General features: G+C 44.7%; 1 long non-coding RNA gene across 1 annotated transcript; it reads right to left on the bottom strand.

Moving 5' to 3' along the window:
* Positions 1-6,761: 6,761 nt before the first annotated feature.
* On the bottom strand, positions 6,762-22,007 carry LOC131912429 (uncharacterized). Its single transcript, XR_009379629.1, has 3 exons — positions 21,853-22,007; positions 10,786-10,896; positions 6,762-7,674 (listed from the first exon to the last, which is right to left on the bottom strand). It is a non-coding gene; the product is annotated as an uncharacterized LOC131912429 (long non-coding RNA).
* Between the last annotated feature and the right edge of the window lie 563 nt (positions 22,008-22,570).

Consider the following 22,570-nt stretch of genomic DNA (forward strand, 5'->3'; position numbering starts at 1 on the left):
GCACCATTAGACTTAAGTCTGCATTATTAAAAGCAGGGGGTTTTGGTGTTGTGAATGACCAAAGTTTGTAGCTGGTGTGACTATGTCATCAGATTTTTCATTCATTTCCCTTTAGTGGTTGAGTGTCAGTTCTCTCTAGCAGGAATGCAACAGCTGGAGATGACTGCCATTGAAGTCGTCAGCTGAGTTGTGTAACACAGTGGAGGTGCCCATGTCACCACGGCGGAGCTGTCATTAGGACACCGTTGTTTTTGAGCCAGTCTTCTTTCTCCATGGTGAAAGGCTCCTTGAAGAATGTCTCAGTTAGGGTTCTACTGCTGTGAAGAAACACCATGACTGTGGCAACTCTTATACAGGAAAACATTTCGTTGAGGTGGCAGCTAACAGTGTCAGAGTCCATTATCATCATGGTGGGACATGGCAGTGTGCAGGCAGATGTGGTGCTGGAGCTGAGACACTGGGCAGTGAGATCTCATATGAGATCTCAAAGCCCTCCTCCACAGTGACATACTTCCTCCAACAAGGCCACACCTACTCCAACAAGGCCACATTCCCTAATAATGCCACTCCTAATGACAGTATGGGGACCAATTATATTCAATCAATCACAAAGAAAATCTGAGTTTTTAAAAGAAAAAAAAAAGATGTCTAGATTAGCCTGCATGCTTTGGCCGTGAGCTAACCACTAAGCCTGTCTTACATGTACCCACCCCATGCTTCAGACTAAATGAAACCCACTCTCTCTCAGACACTCTTCTCTCTACCCTTCAGGCTTTCCTTGCCATCTTATTTCCTTATTTAGTTTCCACTCACAAGAAGAATTAGCTTTAATCTCTCCTCTTCCGTGGGGCCTGTTTGGAAGATTCTAGAACTCAGATCCATTTATTGCAGAAATAGATACGAAGGATATCCATATCCACGGACCCATGGGTTGTGTTGGATTATCATTAATTGTTAATGTATGTATGGATTATGTTTAAATTCTCATGGCCAGTTCTCACTAGTTCAAGTCTGTCTTCTGTGGTACTGTGGGCAATAGACACCCAAAAAAATGTTTGTAAAAACTGCTCTCCAGATTTCTATTATTCTTTGGACTACCATTTCTCATTTCTTAATACACAGTCCCATCATAGATCATTAGTTTCATCTTTAATCCAAATTCAGGCAGATTCAATTCTTCTCTCAGTATTTCCTACTCAGGGACCAGTCTTTGCGGGCATCTCCAAGAAAACTCAAGTAAAGACATTCACGGGGACTTTGAAGCTGGAGCCTTTGCTTGTCCTCCTGAAGGGCAGGGAACTCCTTGTTAGCATGAAGTTTCCTCTCATTACTCAACAAACGAGGGCAGGTAGCCTGAAAGAGGAACCGAGAGGATCAAGAGGAAGTCTCAGATACCGATAGTCAGCAGAATCCAGTGTTCAAAGCCAGGGACGTGGACCAGAGACCTAACCATGATGCACAAGGAAGTGGTTGTGAAATAAGGCAGCATAATGACCATGAGCCTCTGCAGCCACTGAGTGCCTGTCCACTGACTAGGTGAAAAACTGAGGCTCACTGAGACGCAGACTTGAATGGCTTGAAAGCCTGGCTTCGAAGCTTGTTAACTTCATTACATCACACTGTGGGGGTTTTCTACCAATTCTCTTTTTAAATGATTTATTTTTATATTTTATGTGCATTGGTGTTTTGCCTGCACGTGTGTCTGTGTGGAGGTGTCAGATCCCCTGGAACCAGAGTTACAGACAGTTGTGAGCTGCCATGTAAGTAGGGGCTAGGAATTGAACCAGGTCCTCTGGATGAACAGCCGATAAATACTCTTAACTGCTGAGCCATCTCTCCAGCCCCTTTTCTACCAATTCTTGAAGCTCACCCAGAAAAAGAAAATTACATAAAGCATGACTTGACTATTTTTCATGACCATAAACTGATTTTAGTGTCAATGTTCCTTAAATGGCTCCAAACACACGTTAAAGTAATGTCAAGTATTTGAGTTCAGCATGTTTAAAAACCTTTGAAAATTATACAATGAAATTTTTTTTTTGAGTCAGTAAAATCTACTGCTTGGTCAACAGCCTCATCAACCACAGGTAGAAAATTGAATTAATCCAGGTAAACAGCATTAGAAGCACCAAAGAAAAACTGAACTGCCCCAGCTACGGCCTACCCTAGACTTCTGGGCTCTAAGTGCCTCTACTACAGATGTGATTGGATCGACGGGACTCAATGAAATGGCATTCTACTGTGTATCACTCAGCTGCTGGAAGACGTGATTGTCATTTCAGGAAGGTGTTAGGCTCAATATTTTAGAGCCCTATTTTTAAAATTCTAATTTATCTGTTGCGTCAGTTCCAACATGACAGAGAGAAAAGGGGAGAAGAAAAAGGAAAGGGAGAAACAGAAGGAAAGGAAATGTGAGAAATGCTGTTTGTGTCAAAGGAAGCTAGTCCTCCAAGGATCCAGTCACCATAAATCTCCCCGTCCTTGTCAAACTTTTGTTTAGGTTAGGGCCTTGCTGGCTCTGGAACTTGGTGGCCTAGAGCCCCCTCCTTTCCCCATTCCTTCATTTTATTTTTGCACAGATGATGTTAGAAGCAACCAGTCTTCAAAGACTGTGAGGCCAGACCCCAGCTAATGGAGATGGGACACAGGCATCACCTGCATTAAATAAAACCAAGGGAACTTCCTACACCAGGTGCACACTGACCAGGGGCTGGCGGTGGCGTTTGCTCATGTGTTCCCTCCTGCTAAGTCAAGAGTATTCTTTATTTCTAACAGAAGGGAGGAAAGAAGGAGAAAAGGGGAAGAGAAAATAGACACATTCCATCCGGCTTTAACAAAGGAGTGTTTTGCAAACAAGTTTTCAATTGAAGTATTTCCTAAATGTGCATGTTTACTGAGAGTGATATAAAAATGAGTAGGAGTTTCATGAAGTTTTTATAGAGGCAGAATGAAGTCATAAATTAAGGCTTTTTAAATTTTTATTTTACTTTTTCATTAAAATACAATTACATCTTTACCCCTTCCCTCTCTTCTCTACAGCTCCTGCCATATCCATCACCCTCTCACATTCATGGACTCTTTTGCTTTAATTATCATTGTTACATATGTGTGTGAATAAATGAGTAGATATATAACTACAACCTGCTGAATCCATTTAGTGTTGTTTGGATGTGTATGTTTTGAGGAATGACCAATGGGGCGACTGATTCTTTATCTCCCAATAGTCATTAATTGCTTGTAACCCTTCATCTAGGGGTGGGGCCCTCTGAGATTCCCCTTGTCCACATTGGCATGACAACTGATGTTCAGGTCTTATTTGGGCAGCCATATTGTTGGGATTTTATGGATGTACCTTTCCTGTCATATTTAAAAAACAATATCCTGCAGCCAACTTTCTGGTCCTCTGTCTTTTATAATCCTCCCGGCCCCCACGTCTGAGATAGTCTCTGAGCCTTCCATGCAGATGTACTGTAAACGTGTCTGTTGGGGTTAGGCACCCCAGAGTTAGTCATTCTGCATTTTGACCAGTTGTAGTTTTCTGTGATGATCTCCATCTGATGCAAAGAGAAGTTTCTTTGATGAGTGACGAGAACTACATTATCTCTGAGTACAAGGATACGACTTTAAAATGCAGTTAGGAATTCTGCTCATCTAGCAAAATGGAAGTAGCAGGTTATCCTCTAAGATCCATGACTTCAGTGACCACAGGAGGTTGGCTAAGTTTATAATACCGGGCATGATTTCCCTCCTGATGAGTGGGCCTTGAATCCAATTAGACCACTGTTGGTTACCACCAAAATATAAGTACCACTACTGAACCTTTAGGGATATCTTGCTGTGGTTGTTACTGTGGTTCATGGGTGTCACAACTGGGTAGGGCTACTGATTGTTTTCCTCCCTTGACAACTTTCATAGCACCTTTTAAAATACATCGGTGGGAACAGCAGAGGGTTGGGGTAGAGCCAGGCAGAGAAGTTAATGGTCTCAGAGGCTGCCTGATAACACTCTTAGCGCTTTGATTGGTAGAAAACTAGGGTTTTGATAAGCTTATACATTCCAAAACCTTTTTCTCGTTTAGGAAGTCAGGTCCAGCTTTGTCTGTTAATGTCAGGAGATTGGGGTGGAAGTGGGTGGATGGCTATTTGGTAGCTAAAGAAAGCCCAAGATAAATTGTAATTGGGCCCTGGGCCTGTAACATCCCATTCTCTCCACGTCCCTAAAATTCTAATCAATCAGCTTTTGAAGACACAGCTTTTTTCCAGGGATTCTCATTCACAGGTGTCTTCCTCCGTCTCTCTGCCCCATAACTGTTGAGGCAGGTCTCCCACCTGAACCTAGAGCTCAACCCTCAGCTAGAATAGCAAGCTGGCTTGCCCTGGGGATCCCCTGTCTCTACCCCACCAGCTCTTGGATCACAGACAGGCCTCCATGCTCACCTGGCACTCACATGAGTGAGCCAGGGATCTGAACTCAGCTCCTCACACTTGCGCATAAGCACTTCCCTCACTGTTCCGTCTCCCAAGACCGACCGTACGGTGCTAATTCAGGGTTTGTAATGCTAGCAGGAAGGGATACCTCCTTTCAGTCCATACATGAGTAGCTTCTCCCACATAGTGTTCCTAAAGGCAGCCTTAGGGGAAGGGGATACGGGCAGAAACAGCTGTGGCTCGGATCTTCCAGCAGGAGACAAAGAATGGAACTACCACTAACCTCAGAAATACCCTAAAAGGCACCAGGGAGTGCTGGATCCCAGAAACTGAAGAGAGGAGAATCCTGGGAGGGACTCCAGTCCATATTATGGGGAAACCAGTCAAATCTAAAGTGAGCTTTGATTCCCATGACCACACAGGTGTCAAGCAAACTTGGTATCTCGTTTTGTTTTGTTTTGTTTGTTTAACCTTTCTCAGCCGATCTGCTCCCCAGCGCTGTGGAAAACCCTGCTGCGTAAATCAGCCTTTTTCCAGAGAATTCAAGTATCTGTCAGCCCAACCTGGGGAGTTCATTCATGTTCAGGAAATGTGTTAATGAGTCAGAGCCTGTGAGCCTAATCTCATTATTAAAGAATGTTCCTATCCTAGGAGGAACTAGAGATGCGGACAATGTCTCTCTCTGCCTCTTCTAATTTTAGGATCTGAGACTCCAAGGTGCAAAGCACATTTCTCTATGAGGCCACAGAAATCCCTTCTGAAATCACAGCCGGGCAATGCGCTTTTGTTTCTATTCTGTTATCGTATTAATTCTCTAAGAACTGGTAAGAAAACATTCCGGAAGTTTTACATTTTGCGTAACTGTTGAGAGCAACTCACACGGAGCAATGCTACTACTCACTTGGGGCTTCTAGAGACAACTTTCTGCTTGTCACACTAATTATTTCTCTTTTTTTTTTTCTTTTGAAGTTTTTAAAAAATGTATTATTACTATTAAGTGTTGTGTATGAATGGTGATGGGGAGCAGCCATGATGTGTGGATTCTGGGGGTCAAACTGAGGTTGCTAGGAATCGACACAAAAACACAGCTTCAAAAGGAGTAAGAGTTAGGTTATTCTAGAGCCGAATCTGAGAAACTATGGCCTGGAAACACAAGTTTAGGTTACCCCAATTCCATGTTCCAATGTGGAAGAAGATTCATGAAGTTTTTAGAGTAACAGAACAAAGGAAAGTCAGGAATTATTGAAAGATCTTCTATTTCTTAGGTTAAAGATTCATGATACTCCGCGATGTACCTATCCTTTTTGCTAAAGTCTCCTGTGTTCGAGATTTTTAATTTTATGTTTCGTGTTGGAATGGAAAATTACCAAAAATAGCTATGACAAGACTAACTGCTGTTTGTTCTGTATTGACCCAGAACTTTATATGCAATATCAGTTTTGATCCTCAAACTGATCCTATGAACAAAGTTCACATGGAACATTCTACCCTGGCTTCCAGAGGCAAGATGCAGTATGTAATTTAGGCCTGACCACAGGAATTCCTTCCTGGAATCTGACCTGCAAGAGACCTGGGCAGGAGTTTGAACCTGCACACGGTGACGAAGAAGAAACCGGTCTCGGGTTCTGCCCACAGAGGAACAGAAAACATGTATGGAGAAATTTTGCCGTGTTTTTTTTTTTCAACAACACACATGGCCCATGTAAGTAAAATAAAGTAGCCTGAGTCTGCATTTGCATTGTGCGATGTATGTACTTTACATAAACAACCTTTAACCTTCTATATAGTGCTTGGTGGCATGCATAGGATAAAGGCATAGTAGTTATAAAACATATCCAAAAATATCCCCCCCTTAAGAATGTAGAATGAGTCCCTTTTGCTGTCAACATGGACTGTGCTTGATGACTTACTTCTGGCAAACAGCATAGATGAGAAATGACTAGGTCAGAATCACGGCTTGTTTCCTGCTCACCTTTGATCGTTGTCCCTGGAAAGCCAGCAGCCCAAGACTAGAGAGGACTCAGCAGTCCAAGACAGAGCTAAGCCCTCTCCAGCAACGGCAAGGGACCACCCAACAGCCTCCCTATGAGACACAAGAAGGGCAATGTAGCCCTAGTTACAAGTTCAGGTGACTGAGCACAGCTTAGATCCCGAGACTCTGAGCCAGAGCAGAACTAGGCTGCTCCCAGCTCCAGACACAGAGAAACCAACAGTAAATGCATAATTTTCTATGCAACCATAGATAAGGAATACGCCAACAGCAGGTAACCAGCGCTCTGCATTCTGATCTGTAGGTATTGTTGAGAGAGAAATTTCCACACGTTTATTGTGGGGTTGGGTGGTTTGTTTCATTGCTGTTACTTCTTTAAATAAATCAAGCAGTTAGGAGCTAGTCATTAGGCCATGGTGAGAGAGGAAGATTTGGACAGACTCCCTGGTAGGTAAGACCTACTCGGAGAGGGGTCATGGCTAATAAAGGTGGTGAATTTCTAAGATGGCCGCCTTCTTCCTCACTCTCCAGAATTGTGGTAAAAGCTTGGCAACTTAGAACAAAGGCCTTCTTGGCTTTCCTCTCCTAGCAGTGGGCGCCCTGCAGACGGACTGGTGCGACAAGTTCAGACCCTGCTCCGGACATGCTGTACAACAGTTCTGGACCAATCAGTCATCCTAGCTTTCTTCAGACTGACCAACCCTAACTTAGGGGAGGAAGACTCTTTTGAGACTTTAAACCCCCAGCCTCCAGAAGAGGCCGGATGTTTGGCTCTCGATTCCCCCGCTCTGCTTCACAGAGGGTCTTTTTCTCTGTGTGTCTGCTGCTTGTGTGCTTCCCCGATAAACACCTTCCTTCAACCGCTGGTTCTGTCTGCGGCACTTGAGATTTCTCTGCTGCTGCCTGGCGAGCTCCAGGTTTCCCCGCCTTTTAATTCTTCAACAACAGAGGAAACAAACAGATCAAGACCCCTCGACTGTATCATTTGGGGGCTCATCTCGGGTTTCGTCTGAAGACTACATCACTCGCTTGGCAGCTTACGGGCTTTTGCTTTGTGCCTGGTGGCCTTGCGTGGGGAGCTGTCCACCAAGACTTTTGGCGCTGAATCGGACTGCCCTCGGGGCGCTGCAGCTGTTCTGAACACTGGAGGATCTCTCTCCGGAAATGCCTTGCCGCTTGGAAGAGCTTCTGCCATCATCGCTGTTGATGAGGCCAGGACTGGCTTCAGGCAGCTTGTCCCAGTTTTGGAAGACTCTGCTGTGGGTGACATAAACCACAAGAAAACTGTAAATGTTTCCCCTCACCTTGCAGCCTGTCCCACGGTATCTCCTCACGGACTAGGCAGAAAGTCCATGAGTGGCACAATGTACCACCTCTGATTGGCTCCTAAGTGAGGCCTGTGGCTAACAGATCCAGAAGCCAGGCACAAACACGGTTGTGACTGGTGGAACCGTGATCCAAGCACACGAGTCACACCCTTTCCCTAGCTAGATAAACAGGCTGCACTTCAAGGAGTGCCTGTAGGGTTACAACATTGAGCCCCAAACTGAGTTTTTTCTGAAAATTGCTTTCTTGTGAGGTAAGCTGCTAACACTGAGCCGAGGAGACCCCGGGCTTCAAACCCCAGGTACCAGACAGCAACAGCTAGAAGACGGTCGGAGAGCGACTCCAGAGGCTGTGAAGCCGAGCAACTCTCTAGGCCCTTAGCTTCCTCCGTCCTTACTTGGTGGCCTGAGTTCCAGAGTGGCTGGGAAACAGTGATTATGGAGACTACAAAGGGTCGCAGACGTCCTAAGAAGACAAGCTGTCAGCCCTGCTTGCCGGAGGAGTTTCTAGAGCTGGCAAGAGTTAAGAGCGGCCTCTCCCGGGTCGGGCGGTGGTGGCGCACGCCTTTAATCCCAGCACTCGGGAGGCAGAGGCAGGAGGATCTCTGTGAGTTCGAGGCCAGCCTGGGCTACCAAGTGAGTTCTAGGAGAGGCGCAAAGCTACACAGAGAAACCCTGTCTGGAACCCCCCCCCCCAAAAAAAGAGCTGCCTGTCCCAACTCTCCAAGCTCAGAGCCCCCACTACCAGCTGCTGGGTGCAGGGCTGCTGGCATGGAAGGCCACCATGCTTTGACCTGAGTGCCTTGGAATTACAGGCCTCTAGCCCTCAGGGCCTAGAGTTACATGACTCTAAGCTTTGAAAGCGTGGCCACCGACACTCAGGAGCTCAGGGATGCCAACACTAAGGAAGGTGCTCCTTGCCTCTTTGTGATTTCTATCCAAATAGAGGAAAAGGACCCCAAGCCTGTCATGTGTAACAGAAGTATTCCATATGATATGGGATAGGTGGTGTTATGTATTGTAGCAGGTAACAGGAAAACCATGTGTCGGGAGATATAGAGGGCATGTGGGCTATTTCTGTGCTTTCTACTCAATTTTGCTGCGAACCTAAACTATACTTGTTCAAGTGTATAAAAACCTAAAACTGATCTTAGTGATGAACCTTTTTGAAGAAGGTTACTCTAGACACATACGTTGGATTAAGACAGACACAGAGAGAGTGGGGAAATCTAGGGATTTTAGGAAAGGTCTAAACCCAGCATCAGAGCATGGCCCCATGCAGTGAGAACCATGGCAGAGCCTTGTCCAGAGCTGTCTACTTCCTGACTCCTTGGTTCTGAGCCTTGAGCTAGATGCTGCATATGGTGGGACCGCAGTCACTGTAGACGCCTTCTGGGACCTCTGTGAGGAACGGTGTGATCACAGAAGGAGGAGAAGCAAGACCAGCCAGTGCCACTCAGGATGGAAGTGCCGGGATATGAGGAGGGTGTGGGTGGGCATGCTGGCTGGCACACAGGGGAGTAAGAAGACAAGCAGCTGACACAGGGGAGAGATGATGCAAGGTGCCGAAGACAGCAGATGGTGAAGGATGCAAAAGTCGGTGGGAGGGACTCAAGTGAACAACCCCTGGAGAAGCTGCGTCCCAAGTGATGCTCTTTTTGTTTGTTCATTTCTTTTTCGAGACAGGGTTTCCTTGTGTGGCCCTAGTTGTCCTGGAACTCACTCTGTAGACCAGGCTGGTTTTGAACTCATAGAGATCCACCTGCCTCTGCCTCCTGAGTGCAGATGAAAGGCATGCGTCACCACCACCTGACTCCGAGTGATGTTCTAAACAGAGATTTTCAGAGAAGTAATTGTACTGTAAATGGACTCCATTTTACTTTCTAGAGACACAGAAAATGGGGAGAAACTTACAGAGGGTGAAAATGGAGCATCACTGTGCTTCTTATGGCCCTAAGTGGCCACACACCTAGCATTGAGTGCCCACTGTAGCAAGAGGATGGTGTTTCCACCTAACGGTATTCTCTATTTCCATACCCTCTTGAACCAGCTGGCTGACCCCAGGTAGGGGTTTGAGAGGACAGAGAGGGATAAGGGGAGGACAGGGAGGCCATGAGTTCAGAGCCCTGGCCGCTCAGACAAAGGTCAGATGAATAGTCAGACCCTACAGTGGAAATGAAGGGTCAGGGTAAGGGGTAATGAAGAAGGAGGCGAGTTGGGGAACTGGAGGAGACACTATGGGATGAGAAAACCAAGATCTAGAGCAGTGGAAATGAAGGGTCAGGGTAAGGGGTAATGAAGAAGGAGGCAAGTTGGGGAACTTCAGGAGACACTATGGGATGAGAAAACCAAGATCTAGAGCATCGTTCTTCAGTTTGGAGAGGACTGTTCAGGTGTAGGTCTTAAACTGTATGTACCTTGCCAGGCAGCGGTGGTGCACGCCTTTAATCCCAGCACTCGGGAGGCAGAGCCAGGTGGATCTCTGTGAATTCGAGGCTAGCCTGGTCTACAGAGCAAGATCCAGGACAGGCACCAAAGCTACACAGAGAAACCCTGTCTCAAAAAGCAAACACAAACAAACAAAAAAAAACTGTACCTCACTTCATATAGTTCCTAATAATGTTAACTCAGGGTACCAGTGGTTTCTGTGCCAGAAGCAGGCACAACCACTCAACTATGCAGCGTTGGCAGTGTGATTAGGATTTTCAGCAAGCACCCTGTGGAGGAACTCACTGCCTTCACCTTACATTCCGGCCAGGCCAGAGAACCCTGACAGCCAAGTCTCACCACACCGGTGGTTAGAAAGCCACAGAAGCCTGCCCAGGTCCAGGGTTTTCTGTTCTGCCACAGTTTGGACCTGAAAACCATTGCATTGCCTGCCAGGACCCTTGCCCTCAGCAGGTGGCCTGTAACCAACGGGTGCTTTCTTCTTGCAAAGGGGGACATGGCCTAAGAAAATCAAGTTGCTGTTACCTTGGCACAGGCGAACATGGAGCCCACATCAAGCCCCTTGGTTTAATAAAGGAGCAGCTTCCAGGCTTACCTTTAGAATCCACACCCCAAGTGCCCAAGCAAGGAGGGGGTTTTGCTGATTAGCCGTGGGATGAAACTACTATGCTCAATTCATCACGGTCTCGAATGCAAGAATCCCGGCCTGTCGGTACAGCAAGGAAATAGGTGCTCTTAAAACGTAGGCAGACCTGAAAGCCTCGATGCTTCCATTTTCCCCCACCAAAACAGCTCTCCTGCCACCACGCATGTTTTGTGTGGCTAGGGGTGAAAGATTTCAAAGTTTGGGGTCCCATTTCTGTTTTAGTAAAGAGCTTGTCTCTCTCCAATTATTTTTATGCCAGAATTGGGGTGCTCTTCCTCAGCCTGGTTCATTTCTGGACTTTGAAGCATCTAGAAATGTTCATTTGCTTAGAAATATTGATCAAGAACCTGTCATACACTGGATGCTGTGCTCAGCCCTGGATAAACTGCTCTCTGGGATGCCTGCCACCAGACAGGAGTACAGACATAAAAAATAAAATGAAAACAAGATATAAGCCCTGCTTTATAAGAGTTACAGGGTTCCACAAGGGTAGATGTGAGGATCTATAGCTCAGAATTCACCAGCTGATGAATGTTTCCCAGGCATGTCCACGTGTGGTCTACAGGATGCATGTTCACTCCTGGTCTACAGGATGCATGCCCACCTCTGGTCTACAGGATGCATGCCAACTGTGGTCTATAGGATGCATGTTTACCACTGGTCTACAGGATGCATGCCCACCCCTGGTCTACAGGATACATGCCAACCCCTGGTCTACAGGATGCATGTCCACTCCTGGACTATAGGATGCATGCCCATCCCTGATTTACAAGATGCATGTCCACCTGTGGTCTACAGGATGCATGTCCACCCAAGGTGTGCAGGGTGCATGCTTCTCAGGACAGCCTTGAAAACAGCTCAACACAGAATCATAAACTGACTGAAAACATTCTGGGAATGTTTGTGACTTCTTTTTTTGAAACAGGATCCCAGATAGTGAACTTTGATGATGACAACATTGTGTCATAGTATCAAAAGATTGAGGACACCTGTCAAAGTTTTCCTCTGTGCAGGAAAGTTGTGTTTTGAAAAAAAGTACTAATAGGTAGGAAGGCTTTCAAAATGAAATAGAATTTGTCTCTGTGGTCAAAACTCTCACAAGTATGAAAGAGATTCAGACACAGAAATTTTCTTTGTACTTTTCAAGCACTCTTCTTAAGAAAGCAGTACCAGGACCCATGCTTGTTCCTCAAATGTCACCATATCTATGCCAAGTGTCTTAGCCAAAGTCACCCAAAGTAACGTGTTTCTCTGTAGACTGGGGAATTCAGAAAAGTGAGACTTTTACCATGTCTCTACACTAAGGACAAGATTTCTTCCAAAATTCAAGCCACTTTCCAAGGGAAGATGATGTCAGGAGCATCTGCTAAGAGATCATCATTTATCTGGTAAAGGGTGTTTAAATGGGTTTCTTGGATATGAAGGAAGGCGGTCTCATGTTTATTTGGTAGTATCTGCTAAAATTAGGCATTATCTCAGCTGTCAGGATCACCCTGTTTTGTGGTAGGGGGAAGTCTTTTGTGAGAGGCAAAGGGCTCTGGTTCTTGCATTTTTACAACCCATTTCTGGCTAAGAGTGACTTCACTGGATGATCACAACCTCAAAGAAAAGGGGAAGCACTCTTCCTGCTTCGGGCATCCTGAACTCTCCCTCTGCCACTGGTCATAACCAAAATTAGGTTCATGTCTTCCTGTGGCCCAACTCCTTTTAAGAGCAGGCCCTCACTTTTACAGTAAACCAAACTAGAAACAACAAAGAGGTGTTAGTCTCATAGGTCAACGATCTATATAAAGCACAAAAGCTGTGTGAAAGAGCCCAAGCCAAAGATTAGAAGAAATAAAAGACACAGATCTTTACTCTGTTCTCAAAGAGTTAGTAACTTCACTGTAAACACAGCTCCAGCCACACCCTGCTGCACAGTCACCTCTGTCCAAGGAATTCGGAGTGACTAAGACACTAAATGAAGGAAGGTGAGGAGGACAGTCCTGTGGGTGAAGGGTCACAGAAGACATGGAACCTGGGAGAAACTCTTGAAGCCCAGAAAGGAGAGAGTTCCAGGATGAACAATTGCAACTCAGGTGACATTTTCTGGGACCTGAGCCAGAGATTTGAATTGAACAGGGAAGGAATGCAGCATATTAATTTGTTGAAGTTTGAGACAGTTCATCTACCAATGATTATTAAACTGTGAGTGGACATTAACTGGGAAATATTTGTTTTTATAAAATGAATGAAGAAATTCAAGTGGAAGTAAACCAATATATTTTTCTAACATGACAGAGCCAAATGAAAGAAAACCAAGGCATTTATTCATTTGACAAACCCTGTGTCTACCCTGTGGCCAGTGATGCTGTAACACTGGGACACAATGGAAAGATGGTATATACCATTCCAGCCTCTGTGGCAAACATTGTGTTAGATAAAACAGAGAAGAAAGAAAGGGAGGGAGGGAGGGAAGGAGGAGGGAGGGAGGGAGAGAAGAAAAAAAGAAAGCAAGCAGGCAGAGAAAAGAAGAAAAACCACTACATTATGCAATGACTCCTAACCCAGCTGTCAAGGACAGGTTCTCTGGGGGAAATGATATTTAATAGGAAATGAGGATTGGGAGTGAGGGCACACGCCTTTAATCCCAGCCAGCACTTCAGAGCAGAAGTAGGCAGGTTCCTGTATATTTCAGGCCAACTGGTCTACCCAGTGAGTGCCAGCCCAGCCTGGACTACAAAATGAGACCCTGTCTGAAAAAAACAAAGAAATGAAACAGATTTTTTAAAAAATGGAAATGACAAGGGGCATAAAAAGCAAAGTCACTCTGGGCAAAAGAAAGAAGTATAAAGGAAATGAAGTAGACACATGCACTGTATCATGACTCTTCTGTTGCTATGATTGAAAAAACATACCCTGACAAAAGCCACTTAGTGGGAAGGAGGGTTGCTTTGGCTCCCAATCTGAGGGTGCATCATGGCAGGGAAGTCACTGCAGCGGGAGCTTGCACAGGCTGGACATAGTGCACCCACCCAAGCAGAGGGAGAGGAATGCTGCCGGGCTAGCTTCCCCCAGGGAATGCACCACCCTCCTTTTACAGTGGGGTTTTCTCACTTCTGGTATACCTTTCTGGAATTGCCCTCACAGACATACTTAGAGTTTGTCTCCTTGGTGATCCTAAATGGATTCCCACCAGTTTAACAATCAAGGTCAGTCAACATCACAGGGCCAGCAAGATCACTCAGCTTGATGATCTGAGTTCTAGTCCTAGTACCTGCATGGTGGAAGGAGAGAACTGACTCACACAAGTGGTTCCCTGACCCCCACATGTGTGCTATGACACATGCACAGTCATGCTTGTGATTGTTCACATACACACACATATGCACACAAATACACACACACATATATACACAGATCACTAAAATGTAATAAAAGATTGATATCACCATTGCATAGTGTATGTGTGAACTTGTTTCTGAAAGAGGTTAGCATTTATATCAACAGACTGTGTATAAGATACCCACTCTCACCACTGTAGGCTGGCAGCATCCAATTTTCTGAGCATCTAAACAAAGGACAGAGGAAGGAAGCATGTCTCCGGTCTGGCCTGGGATATCTATCTTTGGCCATCCACTTAGTGCTGAGCCACATCAGCACCTCTGGTCCTCAGACATGATGTTCACCACACTCCCAACCACCACCTGCTGGTGCTGTTTCTCTGGACTCCTTAACTAATACGGTTATGGATCCCTCCGGGTCCCTCTGAATGCCTCAACAAATTACTCACCAATCTAAAATTTGTTTCCCTTAGCTAAATGGGCAAAGAAGGGATCCTCTTTCACAAGTCACTGAATGTACAGAACATTAGGCAAGATATACCGAATTTTAAGAGGCATTAGTCTAATTATTAGTCAGACGCCAGCTGCATTTATGAGCTTTATTTTCTTAGTTAGTTGTCTCCATTTCGTAAATTACTTCCAACCAGTCATTCAAACTCTATTTTGTGCTAGTGAGCTCTATGTGGGACTGTTTATAAAAGAATGATAAAGTCAGGGTTGTGTTGTAATGTCCATTTTATATGCATGGCTTGAGTTGAGTCCTTTATACATAATTCATGTGGTCATTTACAGGCTTTTACATGACTTCTCCACTTAGAGCTAACTAACGAAGAGAATGTTTATCAGCCATGTAACCAGGATACTGTGCAAATCTTTCTATCTCTAAGCCAACCCAAAGGGGTTAGTGTTGATTAATTTAAAAGACGGGGGCATTCACATCTCTCTTGGTCTTGTTTGTCATTTATTAATGTAGCTAACTGAAAATAATTTTGAAGAGTAAATGTGTTTGCACATTACTTTTGAAAGTACTCCTTTGTCCTGAGAGCAATCCCATGAAAGAATGAAAAATATCTTATTTCTCTTCTCCTGAAAAGATGAACAGAGTGTTGGATATTGTAGTAGTTCGAATGAAAATGGCCCCATAGGTTCATAGGGACTGGCGCCATTGGGAAGTGTGGTCTTGTTGAGGAAGTGTGTCACTAGAGGCGACTCGGGCTTAGAGGTGTCAGAAGCTCAAGCCAGGCCTAGTGGGCTTACAGTCTCTTCCTGCTGCCTGTGGATCCAGATGTAGAATCTCAGCTCCTGTCCAGCACCATGTCTGCCTGGGTGCTGCCAGGCTTCCTGCCATGATGAAAATGGACTAAACCTCTGAAGATAAGTCAGCCCCAATTAAATGTTTTCCTTTAGAAGTGATGCCATGGTCACGGTGTCTGTTCACAGCAATAGAACCCTAACTATGACAGACACATTATCAGGTGACATCAGAGCACCCGCCTCTCTCTTTAGTCTGGGTCTTGCTGTGTAGCCCTGGCTTCCCTGCACTTTCTGTGTAGTTCTGGATGACCTTGGAGCTATGTCAATGTGCTTGCCTTGGCCTCCCACGTGCACAACCACACCTGACTTCCTTTAATCCCAGTTTATTAACAACTCACTTAACTTCTTGGAATATGGGCGGGGGAGGCTTGAGGGGCGGTAGGAGGGAAGAGAGGGGGATCTGTGGTTGGTGTGTAAAATGAATAAAAGTTTCTTAATAAAAAAAAGAAGAAAACTTCTTGGAATATCAGCTTATTTGTATAGATAATGTATAGATAATGGGATCTGAGAGAAATAGGGCCAATTGCACACACGCACATAAATACAAATAATATTTTTATTGGAATTGGCTCACGTGACTGTAGATACCAAGAAGTCCCACGATCTTCCATCTGCACCTTTGAGACCCAGGAAAGCTGGGTGTGCCATTCAGTTTGATTCCAGAGACTGGAGAACTGATAAAAGAGGATCTGGATAGGACTATAGCCTAATTCCTCTAGGTCTAAACATCTCACAGAAAAAGAGCTTCTCTGATGTTTGAGGATAGGAGACAATGGAGGTCTCAGATCAAGAAGTGAGAAAGAAGCCAAGCAGAATACTGCACACCTATAATCCCAACACTCTGGAGGCCCAGAGAGATAGGGAATATTGAGCATCTATCCTTTTTATGGTACCAGAATTGAGGTCATTTCCTTACAGCTGTTCAGTCTACAACCCAGTTAAATTCCCACCACACAAAACTTAGAAGGGCAGCTGGAATCAGTTCACAAAGAGCCCTGAAGACAAGATTTAAAAGGAGCAAACTACCAACGATTTTTGGATAGAGAACTAGCAGTGCTCAGTAGATAAAGCAAATGGTAGAGACCACAGTGAGGAGAGGCCGGAGTCAAGAAAACAGTCCTGGGGACCACACTGCCTGAGCTTAAACAGTGATGTGGGAGTTAGGAGAAAGAGCAGATGTGAGAGATTTTGAGGAAGAACTCAAGGGCTTGAGTGGTTAGGGATGTGGGATAAGGTCATGTGGAAGAGACATGACCTGAGGTTAGCTGTCTGGGGAATCTGTGGTCCTATGAGCTTATTTCAGTAACACACAGGCCTATCTTGACTATCTGGGGATAAAGAATTCTCTAATGGGATAGCCCATGATGGAAACTGCAATCATCACATGGAGAAGGAATGTGTAATACTTTACAGAAATCATCAGCAGAGTTTTACAAGGGATTAAGTCACTGACCCCCAACTGACCTAGACAACCAACAGTAGTGCTACAAACATCATTGTTTGTCAAGCAATATCCATATATTGTGTTCAACGTTTATGGTGTGTATTCATTTTATATGATTGCTTTCAATCTCTATTTTTGCTGCCTTCAGCAAATGATTATTGTAACACACCTGCAAACATCCATGCACTACTCTTGGGTCAGGGGCAAGGAAGAGCACATAATTTAAGATTACAGCTATGCATTAGCTTAGGTTGTAAAAGCTGACTATATAGGAAATCCAAGGCTAGTCAGGTTGATTGTTACATTGTTCTCATAAAGTTGAGTTAAACAAGTAGACTGGGTGTACAGAGATGGTAAGTTTATTATTAACTCTGGCTGTGAAGTCCAGCAAAAGTTCCAGTCTCTTAGAATGTAAAGGAATCTTCATAATATTGCATCACCACTCTGCTGTGCACTATTATTTTTTTAGATTAATGCATAATTGTATGTTTGATGTAAAGAGTGACATATATAATGTAAAATGATCACATCAGAATAATAGTCATATTTATTCTTACCTCAATCTGTTATTCTTTTATGTTGGGAAGTTTCCTAGTTAAAACTTCAAAAGTCCCACAGTCTTTATAAATTCAAACGCATAAAAGTTCAGTCTCTTTAAAAATCCAAACCTCTTTTAGAAATTCAAAATCTTTCAATTGCAGGCTCCTATGAAAACCAAAATTAAGTTAAATATTTTCTTACTTCAGGAGGGAAGAACCAGGGCACAGACACAATCAGATCAAAGCCAAACCAATCTCCAACAGTGTAAATAATGCAACGTCCAGTGTCTGGGGTCCACTCACAGTCTCCTGGGCTCCTCCAAAGGGCTTGGCTCACTTCTCCAGCTCTGCCCTCTGCAGCACACACAGCTTGTCTTCTAGGGTCCAGCTGGCTCCACTCCACCGCTGCTACTGTTCTTGGTGGTCTTCCCATGGTCCCAGCATCTCCAAAATGCTGGGGTCTCCTGCTGCAACTCAGCAGCATCTTCACCAACAGCTTCTCCTGGGCTCACTTCAGAAACGCCATCCCTGCTGCAGTGTCAAGCCTCAACTTCTCTTTGTGACCTCTTCATGCCTTCCAAACCAGTACCACTTGGATGACTCTTACACTACTAAGTGTGGCTGCCAGCACGCCACTTCCGGAACACAGCTTGTGTGTGCTGACACTGAGGAAATGCTTCCCAGAAGACTTTACCTCAATGATCTGATCTCTTCTTAATCACCACTAATTTCTCAGCCCCAGCTGACCAGCATTGATTGTCCCAGCAAAGCAAAGGTTCCACTTTAGTGGTTCTGAACTCTTGTTAATCACAGTCCATTCTTCAGTTCCAGCTGACCAGACACACAGATTCTTCACAAAAGGCCCAGTAGAGTTTTCACTTTCCTCTGAAACTTCACAATCGAGGCCTCCATCATCTGCACTGCTCTCAACATTATTGCCAGGCTCCTACAGAACAGCCCTCCAAGCTTTGAACACTTACTGCCTTTTCTCACCCGAAGTTCCAAAGTCCTTCCACAATCCTCCCCAAACCAACACGGTCAGGTCTATCACAATACTCCACTCCTGGCCCAATTTCTGTTCTAGTTGGGCATCTTAATCACTGTTCTACTGCTATGAAGAGAAGCCATGCCCAAAGAAACTCTTATAAAAGGAAGTATTTAGGCTGGGTGGTGGTGACGCACGCCTTTAATCCCAGCACTCGGGAGGCAGAGGCAGGAGGATCTCTGTGAGTTCGAGGCCAGCCTGGTCTCCAAAGCGAGTTCCAGGAAAGGCGCAAAGCTACACAGAGAAACCCTGTCTCAAAAAAAAAAAAAAAAAAAAAAAAAAAAAAGAAAGAAAAAAAAAGGAAGTATTTAATTTTGGCTTGCTTACAATTTTAGAGGCCCAGTCCATTGTTATAATGGGGAGGCATGGCAGGCATTGGTGCTGGAAGTAGCTAAGAGCTACATCCTGATCCATAGGCAGAGTGTGAACCTGAGCCAGACATGGGCTTTGAAACCTCAAAGTCCACCCTCAATGACACACTTCCTCCAACAAGGCCACACCACCTAATCCTTCTAATCCTATCAAAGAGTCCCATTCCCTGGTGACTAAGGGTTCAAATACATGAGCCTGCGGGGCCGTCTTGTTTAAACCACCACATTAGAGTTGCTATTGTGGTGATGAAATGCCATGATCAAAAGCAACTTAGGGAGGAATGGACTTATTTGGCTTACACTTCCACATCATAGTTCATCATGGAAGGAAAGTGGGACAGGAACTCAAACAAGGCAGGAACCTGAGGCAGGAACTAAGGAAAAGGACATGGAGGAGCCCTGCTTAGTGGCTTGCTTCCCATGGCTTGTTCAGCCTGCTTTCTTATAGAACCCAGGACTATCAGGCCAGGGGTGGCCCCACCCACAATGGGCTGAGAACTTAAGATACCTCATTCTGTATTTCTAACACTTAGTGCTTAGTATGTGCTATTTTGAAATGATGGTGAATTGTGTTCTAGTTCCACATTACAGGTGATTTGTGCATTATTCTAATTTAGATGTGTGATACAGTACCTTGTTTCTGGCCCCAAATAACCTCCATTTTTTTACTTATGATACAAATGATGTATATTTATATGTAAATTTTTCTGCTTTTTTCATTAGCTCATGTTAATTGTATATAATAATGGGTTTCATTGTAACATTTTCTTGTATGTATGTAATGTATTTTGATCATGTTCACCCCCATTCCCTTTCCTGTGTTCCTCCCATTCCCACTGATCATCTTCCTTTTCCCAACTCGTCCCCTTCCTTCATGTCTTTAAAAAATGACCCAATGAGAGTTGTTGGGGTTATCATAGGAGTGCAGATGAGGAGTTGTTTACAGGAGCATGGGCGCCTCACAGTGAAGAAAATGTCTCCACTTCCCTGATCAACTCTTAACTTTATATAAGACCTAAAGGAGGGGTGGGGACAGTATGTTGATGGGACCAATCTTGTGCTGATCTTGTGCAAGTAAATACAACAGCTGAATTCAATAGGGCAGCATGCATGTCATGCAGGAAGGTCAACATTCTTTAACACTCCCTCCCTTCCTCTGAGTCCTACATTGTTTCTTACCTGAAGCTTTGGTGGCTATATAGATGTGCCGTGTGGTGGGCTACTTATTACTTGGGGGTTCAACAGCCTACTTATTACTTTGACCACTTACAAGTGTCTGTAGGTACTTCTGCCCACTGCAAATAGAAACTCCCCTGACCAAATCTGAAAGCAGCACTAATCTATTGGCGTAGGTATTGTTATTTAGACAATTTGACAAAAACATCAAGGCCATTTAGCAAAACCATAAGAGCTCCCCCATTTGGGCTTATAGTCCGCAGCCACGAACTTTTGACCCAGTTTGCAGTACCAGATGAGAATTCCCTCCTAAGATACAAACCTCAATCAGAAAGCAGTTGGTTACCCCATAACAGACTTGCCACGATTGCATCAGTGGACACATCTTGCCTGGATGGTCAGTAGTGTTGCCTATAGGGTCCATAGCTGAGTAAGAATGTTGATGACAAGTATCTTCTAGTACTATGGGTCCTACCCAGCAGGGAGGACACTTCTAGCTTAGTTTGGCCTTATTTCTTATATCTTTCTACCAGAACATACTATGTCTCAGCAGTAAGGTCTTAACATCTCGCTCTGGCAGGTAACCACCAATAGTGGCAATTGCTTATATTTGGGGGAACTCAGTAGTCCCCTGACCAACAACTCATAGGAAGTAGCCTTCCTCCAACACTGGAGTTTTCATTGAATAATCTATAGATTCTGGGAGCAGCTTTATCAACCCACCCAAGAGAAATCCATTCTAATTATTCTGGTGGTGGTTATGGTTTGTTTGTGACAAGGTCTCACTAGGTAGCTCTAGCTGGCCTGGAACTCACTCTGTAGACTAGACTGCCTTTGAACTCACAGAGATCAGCCTGCCTCTGCCTCCCAAGTGCTGAGATTAAAGATGTGTACCACCATGCTCAACCCAATTCTTTTTTAAAAAATATTTTTATTAATTCTGTTTTTAAAATATCTTAAAAGTTAGTTTACTGGGTACTAGACTTCCTTATGGCATTTCCCAACATCATTAGTTTTAGTTAGCTGCTCCTACAGACATCCTTTTCCCATCTCCTTATCCTCCCCCACTTTGAGCTTTTCCACCAAAAGAAAAATTCCTCTTCAGAATTTGATGTGCTTTCTTAGAGACTTTTTTATACATCTTTGGATATATCCATAATTATAAAATTAAATATTGCCTTTTGTCTCCTAGGAACAATGTTATAATTGGAGCTGCCATCTGGTTTAGATTTCAGGATTTATATATTATATTATATATATATATATTATATATATATAATAGCGACTGTTACCAAGGAAAAACTGAAACAAACCCTTTGCCTTCATTTGTCTTGTTGACCTAAAAGTCACTAATTTGGGAGCTCACACAGCCCAGCAGCCTATGACTAGGCTCCCATTAGCTTTGCTGTCCTTGCGGCCACCTGTGTGGGTTAGGATGGTGACTGCAGCCCAGGTTACCTTTCCAGGACTTGAGAGCCACTGTAGTGGAAAATACTGACTCCTGGCTGAGAGCTGCCGGTGTCTGATATGGTGGCTGGAACATCTCTGTCTTCAAACCATGCCTGTCTCCTTTGTGGCCTCACCCAGTGGGCTAAGATACCTCTCAGCTACCGTGACCAGAAACATGGCGTCCTACAAGGGGTGGCACCCTAGCTCCTGAAAGATCTTCCCTACCTCCCAGAAAAGACAGGAACTGTTCTCCCTTTTATTAGGCTCCCTCACCCCTTATCGTTCCTCCTCTATATCTGTAGCTCCTTGATTCCCTGGCGTGGAGACGCTGAACTGTAAGCAGAGTTTCCCTCACCTTCATGGTTTGGCCACTGGATGACCCTTTTCCTCTCCTGCCATCTGCTGAGTCATTGGCTTTACGGAGCTGCCACAAACGAGCCCTTCCCTGGGTGTCCCAGCCACACATGACGTGTCATAAAGCTCTTCTACAACTACAAACCTCTCCAGCCATTGAAAGTACCAAACGACCACTCTGCCCTTTAAAGCAAGAAACTGCATCTGCCAGCCGCGCCCAGAACTACAAGGAGGACAGGAAAGCTCCAGAGCCTCAGAGTGCCCAGCCAACACCTCAAGGAGTGAGTGTTCTGGAACTAGAACTCCTTCCCAAGCTTCTAGCAAGGGACTTTCCAGAACAACTAGAACAAAACTTCCTCGATGCTTTACTGGATTCCCAAGAGGAGCAGTGCCCACAGCCCCAGCCTCCAAGTCTGACTAAATTTACATCTCTGGACTCTTTATCTTTGCTCTCTGGAAAGCAGGGTCCACCTGGTATTAAAATCCCTCACATTCGTTATTTAGTTTTTATCTTTTATGTGTATTGGTGTTTTACCTGCATGTATGTATATGTAGCACATGCTTTTCTGGTGCCAGTGGGGGGTCAGAAGAGGACACTGGATTCACTGGAACAGGAATTGCAGGCAGTTGTGAGCTGCCACATCGGTGCTGGGAATCGAGCCTTTCCAGAGATAGCTGAAGAGAAAAATCAATAAGCTAGAATATGGATCCACAGTGCA

The sequence above is a fragment of the Peromyscus eremicus genome, chromosome 6 (assembly GCF_949786415.1).
Source record: "Peromyscus eremicus chromosome 6, PerEre_H2_v1, whole genome shotgun sequence".
Classification (NCBI taxonomy): Eukaryota; Metazoa; Chordata; class Mammalia; order Rodentia; family Cricetidae; genus Peromyscus; species Peromyscus eremicus.